The sequence below is a fragment of the Oncorhynchus masou genome, chromosome 8, assembly GCF_036934945.1.
Source record: "Oncorhynchus masou masou isolate Uvic2021 chromosome 8, UVic_Omas_1.1, whole genome shotgun sequence".
NCBI lineage: Eukaryota > Metazoa > Chordata > Actinopteri > Salmoniformes > Salmonidae > Oncorhynchus > Oncorhynchus masou.
In genome coordinates, this window is record NC_088219.1 from 23,296,336 (window position 1) to 23,311,530 (window position 15,195).

The 15,195-nt window shown below is 42.5% G+C and overlaps 1 protein-coding gene and 1 pseudogene across 5 annotated transcripts in view; both read right to left on the minus strand.

The window, feature by feature from the left end:
• The window catches only part of LOC135544404 (retinoic acid receptor RXR-alpha-A-like), a 156,863-nt gene that overhangs the window by 39,876 nt on the left and 101,792 nt on the right, over positions 1–15,195 (minus strand). The window lies entirely within an intron of this gene.
• Positions 5,516–10,247, minus strand: LOC135543688 (histidine-rich glycoprotein-like; annotated as a pseudogene).

Here is a 15,195-nt window from a genome sequence, read left to right on the forward strand (position 1 = left end):
CAGTATGACAGTGGTTATATTACTGTAGTATTACCAAGTGATGTATTTCTTTCACGATCAACACCTATCCTGGTGTAACGTGTATACCAGACAGGGGGAGACTTGCTAGACTTCTTGCTAGACTGGGATACAGGGGATACTGTGGGGTTCACATGTCCTAGCTAGCTAGCATATGTCTTAATTGAGTTACTGCACATTGTAAAGACACATGTCTTACAGAGCCAATGCTAATCACACTAAATAGCTTGTGGCATAAAAACACAGACAGTGTTTGTAGAGCGCGAGAGAAGAAGATGAAAGAAACATGTTGTATTCAAGATATAATGATGAAAATAACACGACGCTGCAGTTCACGCTAGACTTTCGAACCCTTCTTCAGGTGAGTTTCCAAAGCGCTGTCAAGGACTAGTTAGTATACTGTCTATGTTTCCACATGAACTATATACAAAGACAAACATATCCCCTTTCTTTCTGACATGGCCACAGGGCACACACAGATGTACAGTGGTACGCTGACAGGCCACACACACCCACTTGATTTAGCTGTGCGGTACACACAGGACACCCCCACATCAAGGGTCAAATGAGCAGCAGCAAACTACCAAAGCCTCGTCATACATACTGTACACTTACACTCTACATGCTTTCACACATGTTCACATACATGTGCACACATCTACACACACACATGCAATCTGATTGGACTGACTTCCTTCTTGGCAGAAAATCGGATCTAATTGAATCATTGTCATATTGCGACTGAAACTCAAGGCTATAGAAATTGATATAATGTGTATTACTGAGCTTATGTTACAAAGACAATAGATTACATTGAAGACGTCATGTGTAGTGCCATAATTCAGATATACACTACTTCATTTACATAGATAGAACTCCATGTATATCTACTGATGGTGTTAAATCAGGTTTCCTTGATATTACGAAAGGTGTCCCACAGGGGTCGATTCTGGGTCCTGTTTTTTTTTATACTGTTAACAAAAAAAATATTGACTTGTTTGTACAAAGAATGTACATGCCTATGTCCTGCCTCTCGCTAAATAGTACAAAGCAGATTCAGTTTAAGTTCCTATATGTCCTAGACTATGGTGACATCTATATGAACGCAGCTGCCACTTCATTAAAGCTGTCAGATGCAGTTTATCAAAGAGCACTGCGCTTTATGATGGGCAACAATTTTAGTAATCATTACTGGATTCTCTACCAGAAAGTTGGTTGGTCCTCTTCGATGTCACGTAGGTTGATACATTGATATGTTTTCATTTATAAAGTCCTTTTACAAAAAGTCCCACTTTATCAAACATCATTACTAACCTTTAGACATACAAGTTACCACACCTGGTCTCGGGGATGGTTAACTCTAGAAACTCCTTTGGTCTCTACTAAGTTAGGTAAATCAGCTTTTTGTTTTCTTGCACCTTATTTGTGAAACAATCTTCAAAACGTTCTAAAATGTGATGTTCTGGTGTCTCTAGTGTAATTCAGAAAGTTGATTGGGAACCTTAACACTGGTGAATGTGTTTTTTTATAACAGTGTTTTTCTTTCTTTCTGCTTGCATTTGGTATTTATATTGATGTGTGTAAAACAGACCTTGGTCTCAGTTCAACTCCCTGATAAAATAAAGGTTCAATAAAATGTATGAAGACTGTCAGTGCATTCATATAGACTGTCAGTGCATTCATATAGACTGTCAGTGCATTCATATAGACTGTCAGGGCATTCATATAGACTGTCAGTGCATTCATAGACTGTCCGTGCATTCATACAGACTGTCAGTGCATTCATATAGACTGTCAGTGCATTCATATAGACTGTCAGTGCATTCATATAGACTGTCAGGGCATTCATATAGACTGTCAGGGCATTCATATAGACTGTCAGTGCATTCATAGACTGTCCGCATGCATTCAGTGCATTCAGACTGTCAGTGCATTCATATAGACTGTCAGTGCATTCATATAGACTGTCAGTGCATTCATATAGACTGTCAGGGCATTCATATAGACTGTCAGGGCATTCATATAGACTGTCAGTGCATTCATAGACTGTCCGTGCATTAATACAGACTGTCAGTGCATTCATATAGACTGTCAGTGCATTCATACAGACTGTCAGTGCATTCATATAGACTGTCAGTGCATTCATACAGACTGTCAGTGCATTCATATAGACTGTCAGTGCACTCATATAGACTGTTAGTGCATTCATATAGACTGTCAGTGCATTCATACAGACTGTCAGTGCACTCATATAGACCGTCAGTGCACTCATATAGACTGTCCGTGCATTCATATAGACTGTCCGTGCATTCATATAGACTGTCCGTGCATTCATATAGACTGTCAGTGCATTTATACAGACTGTCAGTGCATTCATACAGACTGTCAGTGCATTCATACAGACTGTCAGTGCATTCATACAGACTGTCAGTGCATTCATACAGACTGTCAGTGCATTCATACAGACTGTCAGGGCATTCATACAGACTGTCAGTGCATTCATACAGACTGTCAGTGCATTCATACAGACTGTCAGTGCATTCATACAGACTGTCAGGGCATTTATACAGACTGTCAGTGCATTCATACAGACTGTCAGTGCATTCTTACAGACTGTCAGTGCATTCATACAGACGGTCAGTGCATTTATACAGACTGTCAGTGCATTCATGCACTCATATAGACTGTCAGACTGTATAGACAGTGCATTCATACAGACTGTCAGTGCATTCATACAGACTGTCAGTGCACTCATATAGACTGTCAGTGCATTCATACAGACTGTCAGTGCATTCATACAGACTGTCAGTGCATTCATACAGACTGTCAGTGCATTAATACAGACTGTCAGTGCATTCATATAGACTGTCAGTGCACTCATATAGACTGTCAGTGCATTCATATAGACTGTCAGTGCATTCATACAGACTGTCAAAAAATTGTAATTGATGACAGACTGAGTGCTGTAGTTTCTCAAGGAACATGCAACTGTGAGCACATCTTTGGTTTATAAACACACCCACCCACACACGCACATACCCAACCACACACACACCCAAACACACACACGCACACACCCAAACACACCTGCACACCGTTTTAATTTATTTGTTTTTATCTGTATTGTTGTTTATCACTTAAACTTCAACAGTTACACTGCTCTCCATGCTGGGGTGGGCTGGGGGTCTCTCTCTCCAGTGCTTCTCTCTTTCCCAGTGCATGTGCAGTGCATGGATGGTGGGGGGATTGAAGGGGCTCAGTCCTGGGTCTGGAAATAGAATACAACCCCCTCCCCACTACCACCACCACCGCCACACACATACAAGAGGGGGGCACAACCAGGCAATATGTGTATGTGGAGTCTACCATGACTGGGGAAAATCCCTGGACGATCATCAAATCAAATTGTATTTGTCACATGCGCTGAATACAACAGGCGAAGAAGACCTTACCGTGAAATGCTTACTTATAAGCCCTTAACCAAAAATACAGTTCAAGAAATAGAGTTAAGAAAATATTTACTAAATAAACTAAAGTAAAAAATGTAATAAAAAGTAACACAATAAAATAACAATAATGAGACTATATATAGGGTGTGCCAGTACCGAGTCAATGTGCGAGGGTACAGGTTAGTCGAGGTGCAGAATGTTGACACATTACCCCTTCTGGGTGTCTGATGGTGTCAGTTTGTCGATGGCTTTTAGTTGTGAAAATGTCCATGTTTTACATATGCAACATTCGATTTAAAATTTGACATTTGCAGTGGTGGAAAAAGTATCCAATTGCCATACTTGTGTAAAAGTAAAGATACATGAATCGAAAATGACTCAAGTAAAAGTGAATGGCACCCAGTAAAAGTATAAAAGTATTTGGTTCTAAATATACCTAGGTATCAAAAGTAAATGTAATTGCTAAAATATACTTAAGTATCAAAACTAAAAGTACAAATTCCTTATATTAAGCAAACCAGATGCCACAATTTTCTTGTTTTTATTTTATTTACGGAAAGCCAAGAGCACACTCCAACGCTCAGACATCATTTACAAATGAAGCATGTGTGTTTAGTGAGTCCACCAGATCAGAGGCAGTAGGGATGACCAGGGATGTTCTCTTGATGTGCATGTGAATTGGCAATCTACACACAATACCCCATAATGACAAAGTGAAAAATGTTTTTTTTTTTATGTTTGCGAATTTATTAAAAATAAAAAACATAAATACCTTATTTACATAAGTATTCAGACCCTTTGCTATGAGACTCGAAATTGAGCTCAGGTGCATTTCCATTGATCATCCGTGAGATATTTCTATAACTTGATTGGAGTCCACCTGTGGTAAATTCAATTGATTTGACATGATTTGGAAAGGCACACATCTGTCTATATAAGGTCCCACAATTGACAGTGCTTATCAGATCAAAAACCAAGCCATGAGGTCAAAGCAATTATCTGTAGAGCTCTGAGATAGGATTGTGTTGAGGCACAGATCTGGGTAAGGTCACCAAAAAATGTCTGCAGTATTGAAGGTCCCCAAGAACACAGTGGCTTCCTTCATTCTTAAATGGAAGAAGATTGGAACCACCAAGTCAGGGAGATGACCAAGAACCCGATGGTCACTCTGACAGAGCTCCAGAGTTCCTTTGTGGAGATGGGAGAACCTTCCAGAAGGACACCCATCTCTGTACCACTCCACCAATCAGGCCTTTATGGTAGAGTGGCCAGACGGAAGCGACTCTTCAGTATAAGCCACATGACATCCGGCTTGGTGTTCGCCAAAAGTCACCTAAAGGATGAAACCGAGATTGAACTCTTTGGCCTGAATGCCAAACTGGCACCATCCTACGGTGAAGCATGGCGGTGGCAGCACCATGCTGCGGGGATGTTTTTCAATGGCAGGGACTGGGAGACTAGTCAGGATCGGGGCAAAGATGAACAGAACAAAGTACAGAGAGACCCTTGATGAAAACCTGCTCCAGAGCCTTCAGGACCTCAGACAGGGGTGAAGGTTCACCATCCAATAGCACAATGACCCTAACCACACAGCCAAGACAATGCAGGAGTGGTTTTGGGACAAGTCTCTGAATGTCCTTGAGTGGCCCAGCCAGAGCCTGGACTTGAAACCGATCGAACATCTCTAGAGAGACCTGAAAATAGCTGTGCAGCAAAGCTTCCCATCCAACCTGACAGAGCTTTAGGGGATCTGCAGAGAAGAATGGGAGAAACTCCCTAAATACAGGTGTGCCAAGCTTGTAGCGTCATACCAAAGAAGACTCTAGTCTGTAATCGCTGCCAAAGGTACTTCAACCAAGTACTGAGTAAAGGGTCTGAATACTTATGTAAATGTGATATTTCAGTTTATTTTTATTTTTTACATTTGCAAAACATTCTACAATCCGGTTTTTGCTTTGTCATTATGGGGTATTGTGTGCAGATTGATGAGGGGAAACGATTTAATCAATTTTAGAATAAGGCTGTAACCTAACAAAATGTGGAAAAAGTCAAGGGGTCTGAATACTTTCCGAAGGCATTGTAGATATGGTCCAGAGCAGCTGTGCTGGCACACAGAGAAGAGAAAGAGAGGATAGGAGGAAGAGTGGAAAGGAGAGGAGAGGAAAAAGGAGGAGGAGAGGAGAAAGAGAGGAGCGGAGAAGAGAAAGAGAGAGAGAAGAAAGAGAGAAAGGAGAAAGAGAAAAGAAAGAGAGAGAGGAGAAAGAGAGAGAGAGGAGAATGAGAAAGCACACTCAGCCAGTCCAGTCAGAATCAGGAATGAGACAGAGAGAAAGAGAGATAGAGTGAGAGAGAGAATGGGAGGTGTATTACTGCATCATTGGGAACTCTAATTATGGCCAGAGCAGGTGTGTGATTTAGTGGAAGGTAGCAGGTGTCTGATTTAGTGGGAGGTCAAATCAAATTGTATTTGTCACAGACACATGGTTAGCAGATGTTAATGCGAGTGTAGCAAAATGCTTGTGTTTTTAGTTCAGACAATGCAGCAATATCCAACTGTAACTATTGTTGTTGGAAGGATGGTCGGACCAAGATACAGCGTGGGGTAGGTTAATCATCTTTTATTTATGATAACCGGAACAAAACAAGAAAGAGTAACAAACAAAACGTACAGCTTTGCAGGGCTAAAAAGCAACATTATAAAATCAAGATCCCAAAAACAACAGGTGGGAAAAGGCTGCCTAAATATGATCCCCAATCAGAGACAACGATAGACAGCTGCCTCTGATTGGGAACCATACCAGGCCAACATAGAAAAGAAAAAACTAGACTACCCACCCTAGTCACACCAACGAGTACTCTAACCTAACAATTTCACAACAACTACCTTATACACACAAGTGTAAAGGAATGAATAAGAATATGTACATTAAAAAAAATATATGAATGAGTGATGGTATAGAACGGCATTGTCAAGATGCAGTAGATGGTATAGAGTACAGTATATACATATGAGATGAGTAATGTAGGGTATGTAAACATTATATGAAGTGGCATTGTTTAAAGTGGCTCGTGATACATTTATTACATGCATTTGTCCATTATTAAAGTGGCTGGAGTTGAGTCAGTATGATGGCAGCAGCCACTCAATGTTAGTGATGGTTGTTTAACAGTGTGATGGCCTTGAGATAGAAGCTGTTTTTCAGTCTCTCGGTCCCTGCTTTGATGCACCTGTACTGACCTCGCCTTCTGGATGATAGCGTGGTGAACAGGCAGTGGCTCGGGTGGTTGTTGTCCTTGATGATCGTTTTGGCCTTCCTGTGACATCGGGTGGTGTAGGTGTCCTAGAGGGCAGGTAGTTTGCCCCCCGGTGATGCATTGTGCAGACCTCACTCCCCTCTGGAGAGCCTTACGGTTATGGGCGGAGCAGTTGTCGTACCAGGCGGTGATACAGCCCGACAGGATACTCTCGATGGTGCATCTGTAAACGTTTGTGAGTGTTTTTGGTGACAAGCCGAATTTCTTCAGCCTCCTGAGGTGGAAGAGGCGCTGCTGCGCCTTCTTCACTACGCTGTCTGTGTGGGTGGACCAATTCAGTTTGTCCGTGATGTGTACGCAGAGCAACTTAAAACGTACTACCCTCTCCACTACTGTCCCTTCGATGTGGATAGGAGGGTGCTCCCTCTGCTGTTTCCTGAAGTCCACAAACAACTCCTTTGTTTTTTTGACTTTGCGTGAGAGGTTATTTTCCTGACACCACACTCTGAGGGCCCTCAACTCCTCCCTGCAGGTCGTCTCGTCGTTGTTGGTAATCAAGCCTACCACTGTAGTGTCGTCTGCAAACTTGATGATTGAGTAGGAGGCGTGCATGGCCACGCAGTCGTGGGTGAACAGAGTACAGGAGAGGGCTGAGAACGCACCCTTGTGGGGCCCCACCTGGGGGCGGCCTGTCAGGAAGTCCAGGACCCAGTTGCACAGGGCGGGGTCGAGACCCAGGATCTCGAGCTTGATGACGAGTTTGGAGGGTACTATGTTGTTAAATGCTGAGCTGTCGTCGATGAACAGCATTCTCACATAGGCATTCCTCTTGTCCAGATGGGTTTGGGCAGTGTGATTGTGATTGCGTCGTCTGTGGACCTGATGGTGCGGTAAGCAAATTGGAGTGGGTCTAGGGTGTCACGTAGGGTGGAGGTGATATGGTTCTTGACTAGTCTCTCAAAGCACTTCATGATGACGGAAGTGATTGCTACGGGGCGGTTGTCATTTAGCTCAGTTACCTTAGCTTTCTTGGGAACAGGAACAATGGTGGCCCTCTTGACGCATGTGGGAACAGCAGACTGGGATAAGGATTGAGTGAATATGTCCGCAAACACACCAGCCAGCTGGTCTGCGCATGCTCTGAGGACGCGGCTGGGGATGCCGTCTGGGCCTGCAGGTGTCTGATTGAGCGGAAGGTGTGGCTTTACTGCTGGCCCAGTAAATGCTCTGATGTTATGGCCCATGTTATGCAATGGGTGGTAAGGGACATTTGATTAGTACCTTGAGCACAGCTGAGGTGTTAGTGTGTTCCAGACTGTTACATTCTACACATGGAACTTACATTCTACACATGGAACTGATCTCTCTCTCTCTCTCTCTCTCTCTCTCTCTCTCTCTCTCTCTCTCTCTCTCTCTCTCTCTCTCTCTCTCTCTGTTCATTCTGTCTCCTTTCTGATGCTGACTGAACTGGCTGAGTGTGCTCTCCTCTCCTCTCCTTTCCACTTTTCACAGTAAACCAGACTGTATAGGTTCTGAGAAAATAAATAACATTTTTAAAATCAGGAGTTGACAGTTTGCTCTCTCTGTAACAACACCTCTAGTTATAGTGGGATTGGGAGACTTATTTCAGTGGTTTCAATGCCACAATGAAATACACTATGTACACACTCCGCTACAGTGAAAATAAACCATTTACACAAACAGCATGACTCCTTACTCCTAGAATGCTGAAGACCACCTTCAAAAAGACAGTATACCATGGGTATGACAAAACATGTGTTTTTACTGTTCTAATTATGTTGGTAAGCAGTTTATAATAGCAATAAGGCCCGAGGGGGTGTGGTATATGGCCAATATCCGCCGCGTTGCGTTGTGCCTAAGAACAGCCCTTAGCCGGGGTTTGTTGGCCATATACCACACCCCCTCGGGCCTTATTGCTATTATTAACTGCTTACCAACGTAATTAGAACAGTAAAAACACATGTTTTGTCATACCCATGGTATACTGTCTTTTTGAAGGTGGTCTTCAGCATTCTAGGAGTTAGGAGTCATGCTGTTTGTGTAAATGGTTTATTTTCACTGTAGTGGAGTGTGTACATAGTGTAGTGTATGAGTGTGTACATAGTGTAGTGTATGAGTGTGTACATAGTGTAGTGTATGAGTGTGTACATAGTGTAGTGTATGAGTGTGTACGTAGTGTATGAGTGCGTACATAGTGTAGTGTATGAGTGTGTACATAGTGTAGTGTATGAGTGTGTACATAGTGTAGTGTATGAGTGTGTATGTAGTGTATGAGTGTGTACATAGTGTAGTGTATGAGTGTGTACATAGTGTAGTGTATGAGTGTGTACATAGTGTAGTGTATGAATGTGTACATAGTGTGGTGTATGAGTGTGTACATAGTGTAGTGTATGAGTGTGTACATAGTGTAGTGTATGAGTGTGTACATAGTGTGGTGTATGAGTGTGTACATAGTGTAGTGTATGAATGTGTACATAGAGTGGTGTATGAGTGTGTACAAAGTGTAGTGTATGAGTGCGTACATAGTGTAGTGTATGAGTGTGTACACAGTGTAGTGTATGAGTGTATATATAGTGTGGTGTATGAGTGCGTACATAGTGTAGTGTATGAGTGTGTACATAGTGTAGTGTATGAGTGTGTACATAGTGTAGTGTATGAGTGCGTACATAGTGTAGTGTATGAGTGTGTACATAGTGTGGTGTATGAGTGCGTACATAGTGTAGTGTATGAGTGTGTACATAGTGTAGTGTATGAGTGTGTACATAGTGTAGTGTATGAGTGTGTACGTAGTGTATGAGTGTGTACATAGTGTAGTGTATGAGTGTGTACATAATGTAGTGTATGAGTGTGTACATAGTGTAGTGTATGAATGTGTACATAGTGTGGTGTATGAGTGTGTACATAGTGTAGTGTATGAGTGTGTACATAGTGTAGTGTATGAGTGTGTACATAGTGTAGTGTATGAGTGTATACATAGTGTAGTGTATGAGTGTGTACATAGTGTAGTGTATGAGTGTGTACATAGTGTGGTGTATGAGTGTGTACATAGTGTGGTGTATGAGTGTGTACATAGTGTGGTGTATGAATGTGTGCATAGTGTAGTGTATGAGTGCGTACATAGTGTGGTGTATGAGTGTGTACATAGTGTGGTGTATGAGTGTGGTGTATGAGTGTGTACATAGTGTGGTGTATGAGTGCGTACATAGTGTGGTGTATGAGTGTGTACATAGTGTGGTGTATGAGTGTGTACATAGTGTGGTGTATGAATGTGTGCATAGTGTAGTGTATGAGTGCATAGATTATTGCTTAAATATGCTATGATGGCACTTACAGTACACACAGAACTATAAAAACCTCCCTCCACCATGCATTGAAAAGAGTAGAAAAGAACAAGGGAGACATTAGAGGCCCCTGCTTAAGACGGGCTTAGCTCGTTTCACTGAGTCTGAGCACAGACTGCTCATAAATACATATCAAAGAAATACATAAAATCCCACTGCACCACTTCTCAATGTTCAACACCCAAGTGTAACTCCAGTGTCTAACAGTTGAAGGGCACCTTTATTTTACTTTAGTAGAAGTTATGAGGCTCACAGTATTCTTTCATAACACCCCCATTATATGTGTTGGACAAAAATATTAATAAGTGCAGAAAGCCAATGCCAGGATTGCTCAATTTTCTTTCCACTAGTAAACCAGATTCCTTGCTGAAGTAGGACTTGCTAGTGAGCAATCAACTGAAGTTTGGTTTTAATAAATTGCTAATTTGCAAGGCTAAACCCCAAAATTAAAGCTGGCCAAAGCTGACACGTCTGCTTCTGCAAAGTGGAGGAATTGAACACTGGATACAAATAGACACAAATCTCAGTCTGACAGGCAACAACTCTTAAACACCAGCCGTTCGGGAACAGTTAGAGGTGTGTAGAGTTAGTGATTTAACATTCTGATAACCCCAATAGAACTTGTGACCTCTGAACTCACTTCCTGCTGATATTTGCCTCACCATTTGCCTCATGCAGCGTGACACATCTCCTTCGCATAGAGTTGATCAGGCTGTTGATTGTGGCCCGTGGAATGTTGTCCCACTCGTCTTCAATGGCTGTGCGAAGTCGCTGGATATTGGCGGAAACTGGAACACACTGTCTTACATGTCGATCCAGAGCATCCCAAATTGTGTTGTGTGACCAAACTGCACATTTTGGAGTGGCCTTTTATTGTCCCCAGCACAAGGTGCACCTGTGTAACAATGCTGTTTATTAATCAGCTTCTTGACATGTCACACCTGTCAGTTGGATGGATTATCTTGGCAAAGGAAAAATGCTCACGAACAGAGATGTAAACAAATTTGTCCACAAGATTTTAGAGAAATAAACTTTTTGTGTGTATGGAACATTTCTGGTCTTTTATTTCAGCTCATGAAACATGGAACCAACACTTTACATGTTGTGTTTATATTTTAGTTCAGTGTAGCCTAGTGATTAGCCTTCGGGGCGGCAGGGTAGCCTAGTGGTTAGAGCATTGGACTAGCAACCGGAAGGCTGTGAGTTCAAAACCCCAAGCTGACAAGGTACAAATCTGTCACTCTGCCCCTGAACAGGCAGTTAACCCACTGTTCCCAGGCCGTCATTGAAAATAAGAATGTGTTCTTAACTGACTTGCCTGGTAAAATTAAAGAGGCTTTTTTGCACTCCCACATCACTTATAGACAGAAGATCTCCACTAAACATAGAATCAAATGGTTTATCTCTCTTTCTCAATTTAGTTATATTTTGCTACTTGTAGACTAGTGTCTGTAATTTGCCTGTATATTTCATGATGTGTAGCCTAACATGTGCCCAACGATGTGGCAAAGCAGTGATTTAGTAAGTATTAGAATAAGCCGTAGGTGGTAATCTCTCTCTAGGTCCTAGGTGCAGATCCATCGTCAGTATTGTGAAGTAATTCTAATGTTAAGGTAAGATTTGAATGGAGAAGGCTGATCCGACAGCAGCGCTCCCTTTCCTTCGATTCTACCAGTATTGACACACTCTCCAATGACACACTTAGCAACCATGCTCTTTGTGCTTTTGGAGAAGCATTTATCCACCGTTGTTGGAAAATGCATTGTTGAAACACTCTTAGTTCCATCGCTATTGGGAAAACCGGGCCCTGGACCCTTTCTCCCCCACAATATTACATTTTTAAGAAAAAAGTACCTTTGTGGTCAGTAGGAGCGCATTTGTCACACATGAGGTCAGCGTTTCAAACAGGAGGTGTGTTTAGCTTGAACCTATGCTGAGGCATTTAGGGAATGCTAACCACAAGTCACCCTTTGGGATCAAGTACCGCAGTGTTACAACTCTGAAGGACACCTATCTGACACACACATAAACAAAGGTACACACACACACACACACACACACACACACACACACACACACACACACACACACACACACACACACACACACACACACACACACACACACACACACACACACACACACACACTATTCTTGTCATGTATACTGCCACAATGAATATGATAGTGCCAGAGGTTTTCCAACAGAACTTTGTAGATGTGGAAAAGTGAGCTGCAGTCTATCAGCATAATGTTGTTATGAGAACGTAATGGAGAGAGCATTGTAACATGGTCTAGGGAATAGACATGCAGGCCTCCTGCTGGTGTCTCACCTCAGTGTGGCAGTATCAGATGTTTGTTAGTCAGGCTTGTTATCATAGGAGACATGGCCTCCTCCTGTGGGCAGGTACCGTATGGTGTACTCCTGAATCAGCAGCTTTCCCAATGCAGCTAGTCATACTATTGTCCCGCCGCTCTCTCTCTCTCTCTCTCTCTCTCTCTCTCTCTCTCTCTTTCTTTCTTTCTTTCTTTCTCAGTCGAATGCTGGGAGGAAGAGAGAGAAGGGACAAAAACGGAGCCTCTCTCTCTCTTCAACAGCGAGTCAGCACTTTAACCCTTATCACCGATGTGATCACATGATGTTCACAAACCTATCATCAGCCCATGATTAGGTAATAATAACAGACAATCAACTTAATAATATCACATTGGCAACCAACGCATATTGTATTGGCAACCAACCCATAACGTATTGGCAACCAAACCATCACGTATTGGCAACCAACCCATAACGTATTGGCAACCAAACCATAACGTATTGGCAACTAACTCTGGGCCTACTTCATAACAGATTTAAGGCATAATAATAAACCAAATGATAATTAAGATAAAAGCAATTTTGATCTTAATCGTGAACCAATAAATAACATCATAACAAATAACAATCAAATCATAAACCACATAATAATATCCACATTATGAAGCAACGTTTTACCAAAATGTCTCCCAAATAATTTCTCAGGAATGGATTGGACCTGCTTGATAAGGAATGGGGGATTGTCGTTTTAAAATTCTCTGCAACTCAAAACCAAAGACCTGTCACTGACTGATGAGAAAATTCTATGTGGGAGAGAGTTTGAGTCAGATATTCTTTGTTTATTTAACTTGGCAAGTCAGTTAAGAACAAATTCTTATTTACAATGACGGCCTACCCCGGCCAGACCTGGTCAACGCTGGGCTAATTGTGCGCCGACCTATGGGACTCTCAATCACAGCCGGTTGTGATACAGCCTGGATTCAAACCAGAGTGTCTGTAGTGACACCTCCAACACTGAGATGCAGTGCCTTAGACTGCTGCACCACTCGGGAGCAAGTTGATTCTACTCAACCTAAAGAGCCTGGTTAACCTTTCAACATAGAGGTCACATATGATGAAAGGTGACCTGTTTCCATGGGCCTTCAGGCTTACAGAACAAAATGGTCTCCAAATTCACTGGAACAGTTTACAGGGTAAAGGAGGATAATTGCAAGTTGTGCAAATTGAAGTGCTCTGTAGCAGACAATACTTTCCACAAGGTCAATCGGAATGAGGACTGTACTGTAGTCTACAAGGAAAACATGGATGGAAGGAACTTACGTCAGTGTCGTATTGAATTATAACCAAACCAAAGCTTCAGCAATTAACAAGCAACACGAAGGCCATGTCTTATGGGGGGTTAAATCAATGAATACTGACGTGACAAGACACAAAGAAATCCCGTACTATTCAGTGTTCAGCTAATGCAATACAAAAGTCATGTGTTTGAAATAACTGCTAATCCTATGAAACAAACCTATTGAAGTCTAATTGAAGGACACACCAGAAGATACAGTTGGTCCAATTTCTCCTTTATCTGCCCATCTGTCAACTGTAGGGATAGTAAGGATGACTATACACAAAAGAATGAAACAGCATTTTCAGGGTTAAAAGCCCCGGTATAAACGAATCGCTGCTGAAAACAATCTGTTGGAAACTCGATCTGTTCTCGCTGGTCCCTCTTCCCACAGACTCAAGGCTCACTTACGAATGTGAAATAACATAAAACGACACATTTTCTTCATTAGAGCCTCTGCATGAATCAGTCTGACACAAGGCGACAGCTTGACTACAGCATCCTGGTCTATACCACCCACTCCTAGTTACAGACGGCTGGGAAAATGTTGATGAAAACTGCAGTTCTTTACGTTTTTTTGGGGTCTGGTTTAAAGTTTTTTAAGAGGAGCTTATTTATGTTTTTGGAGGTACTGTGCCTATAAGCATTCACTTTAAGAGCCATTTAAGGCACGTGAGGTCATGTGTGTGTGTGATGTGGTTGTTGTGGTGGCCCATTGGGGATTTGCAGAGTTTGGAGACCAACTTCACAGGTGGGTTGAGGGGTCTGGGTGTCAAGGGATTTAGGAGGAAGGGAAGAGTCAGAGTATGTGGGTGTGTGTGTGTATGTGTGTTAGTGTATGCGTGTGTGTGTGTTTATGTGTGTGAGTATGTATGTGTGCGTCGGGGGGAGACTGTCTCGGCGGTTTTAAGTTGTAAGACCATACCACCAGACGCAACTGAATGGGTAGGTTTAAAATAAATGCATTGCCCCCTGAGCCATTTCAATAACAGGAGCCTCGGGGGCCGGGGTGTGAAATAAAACCCGTGTTGTGGTTTCTTCCCCTCAAAGTAGCCTGGAACACAGCTGGCCTTCACTGAGACCTCTATAGAGGCAGGAGGTAGACACATTAGCATTAACCATAATCCTGCATGTACACTGAATCTTGTTTAGGGATTCAACTCAATCACTGAGCTCTGAACTCTGATACTCTGGACCAGGTGTGAGCTCAAGTAAATGGGGTAAGATACGTACGTAGCTGCCATTACCCTGTACGCACATGGAGAGAAGCAGAAAAGCTCAGGTAATTGCTATCAGAGACGACCTTGGGTAAAAACATATTGGCCTGCCCATTTGGAGTGATTGACGTAGCAGAGGCGATGGTAACTGCTCTCCTGGGGCTCTCCACACGGCTCCATTGTGTGCCCAATTAGGACCATGGCACCATGATGTCATAAAGCGTGGCTGGTGCCTACACCAG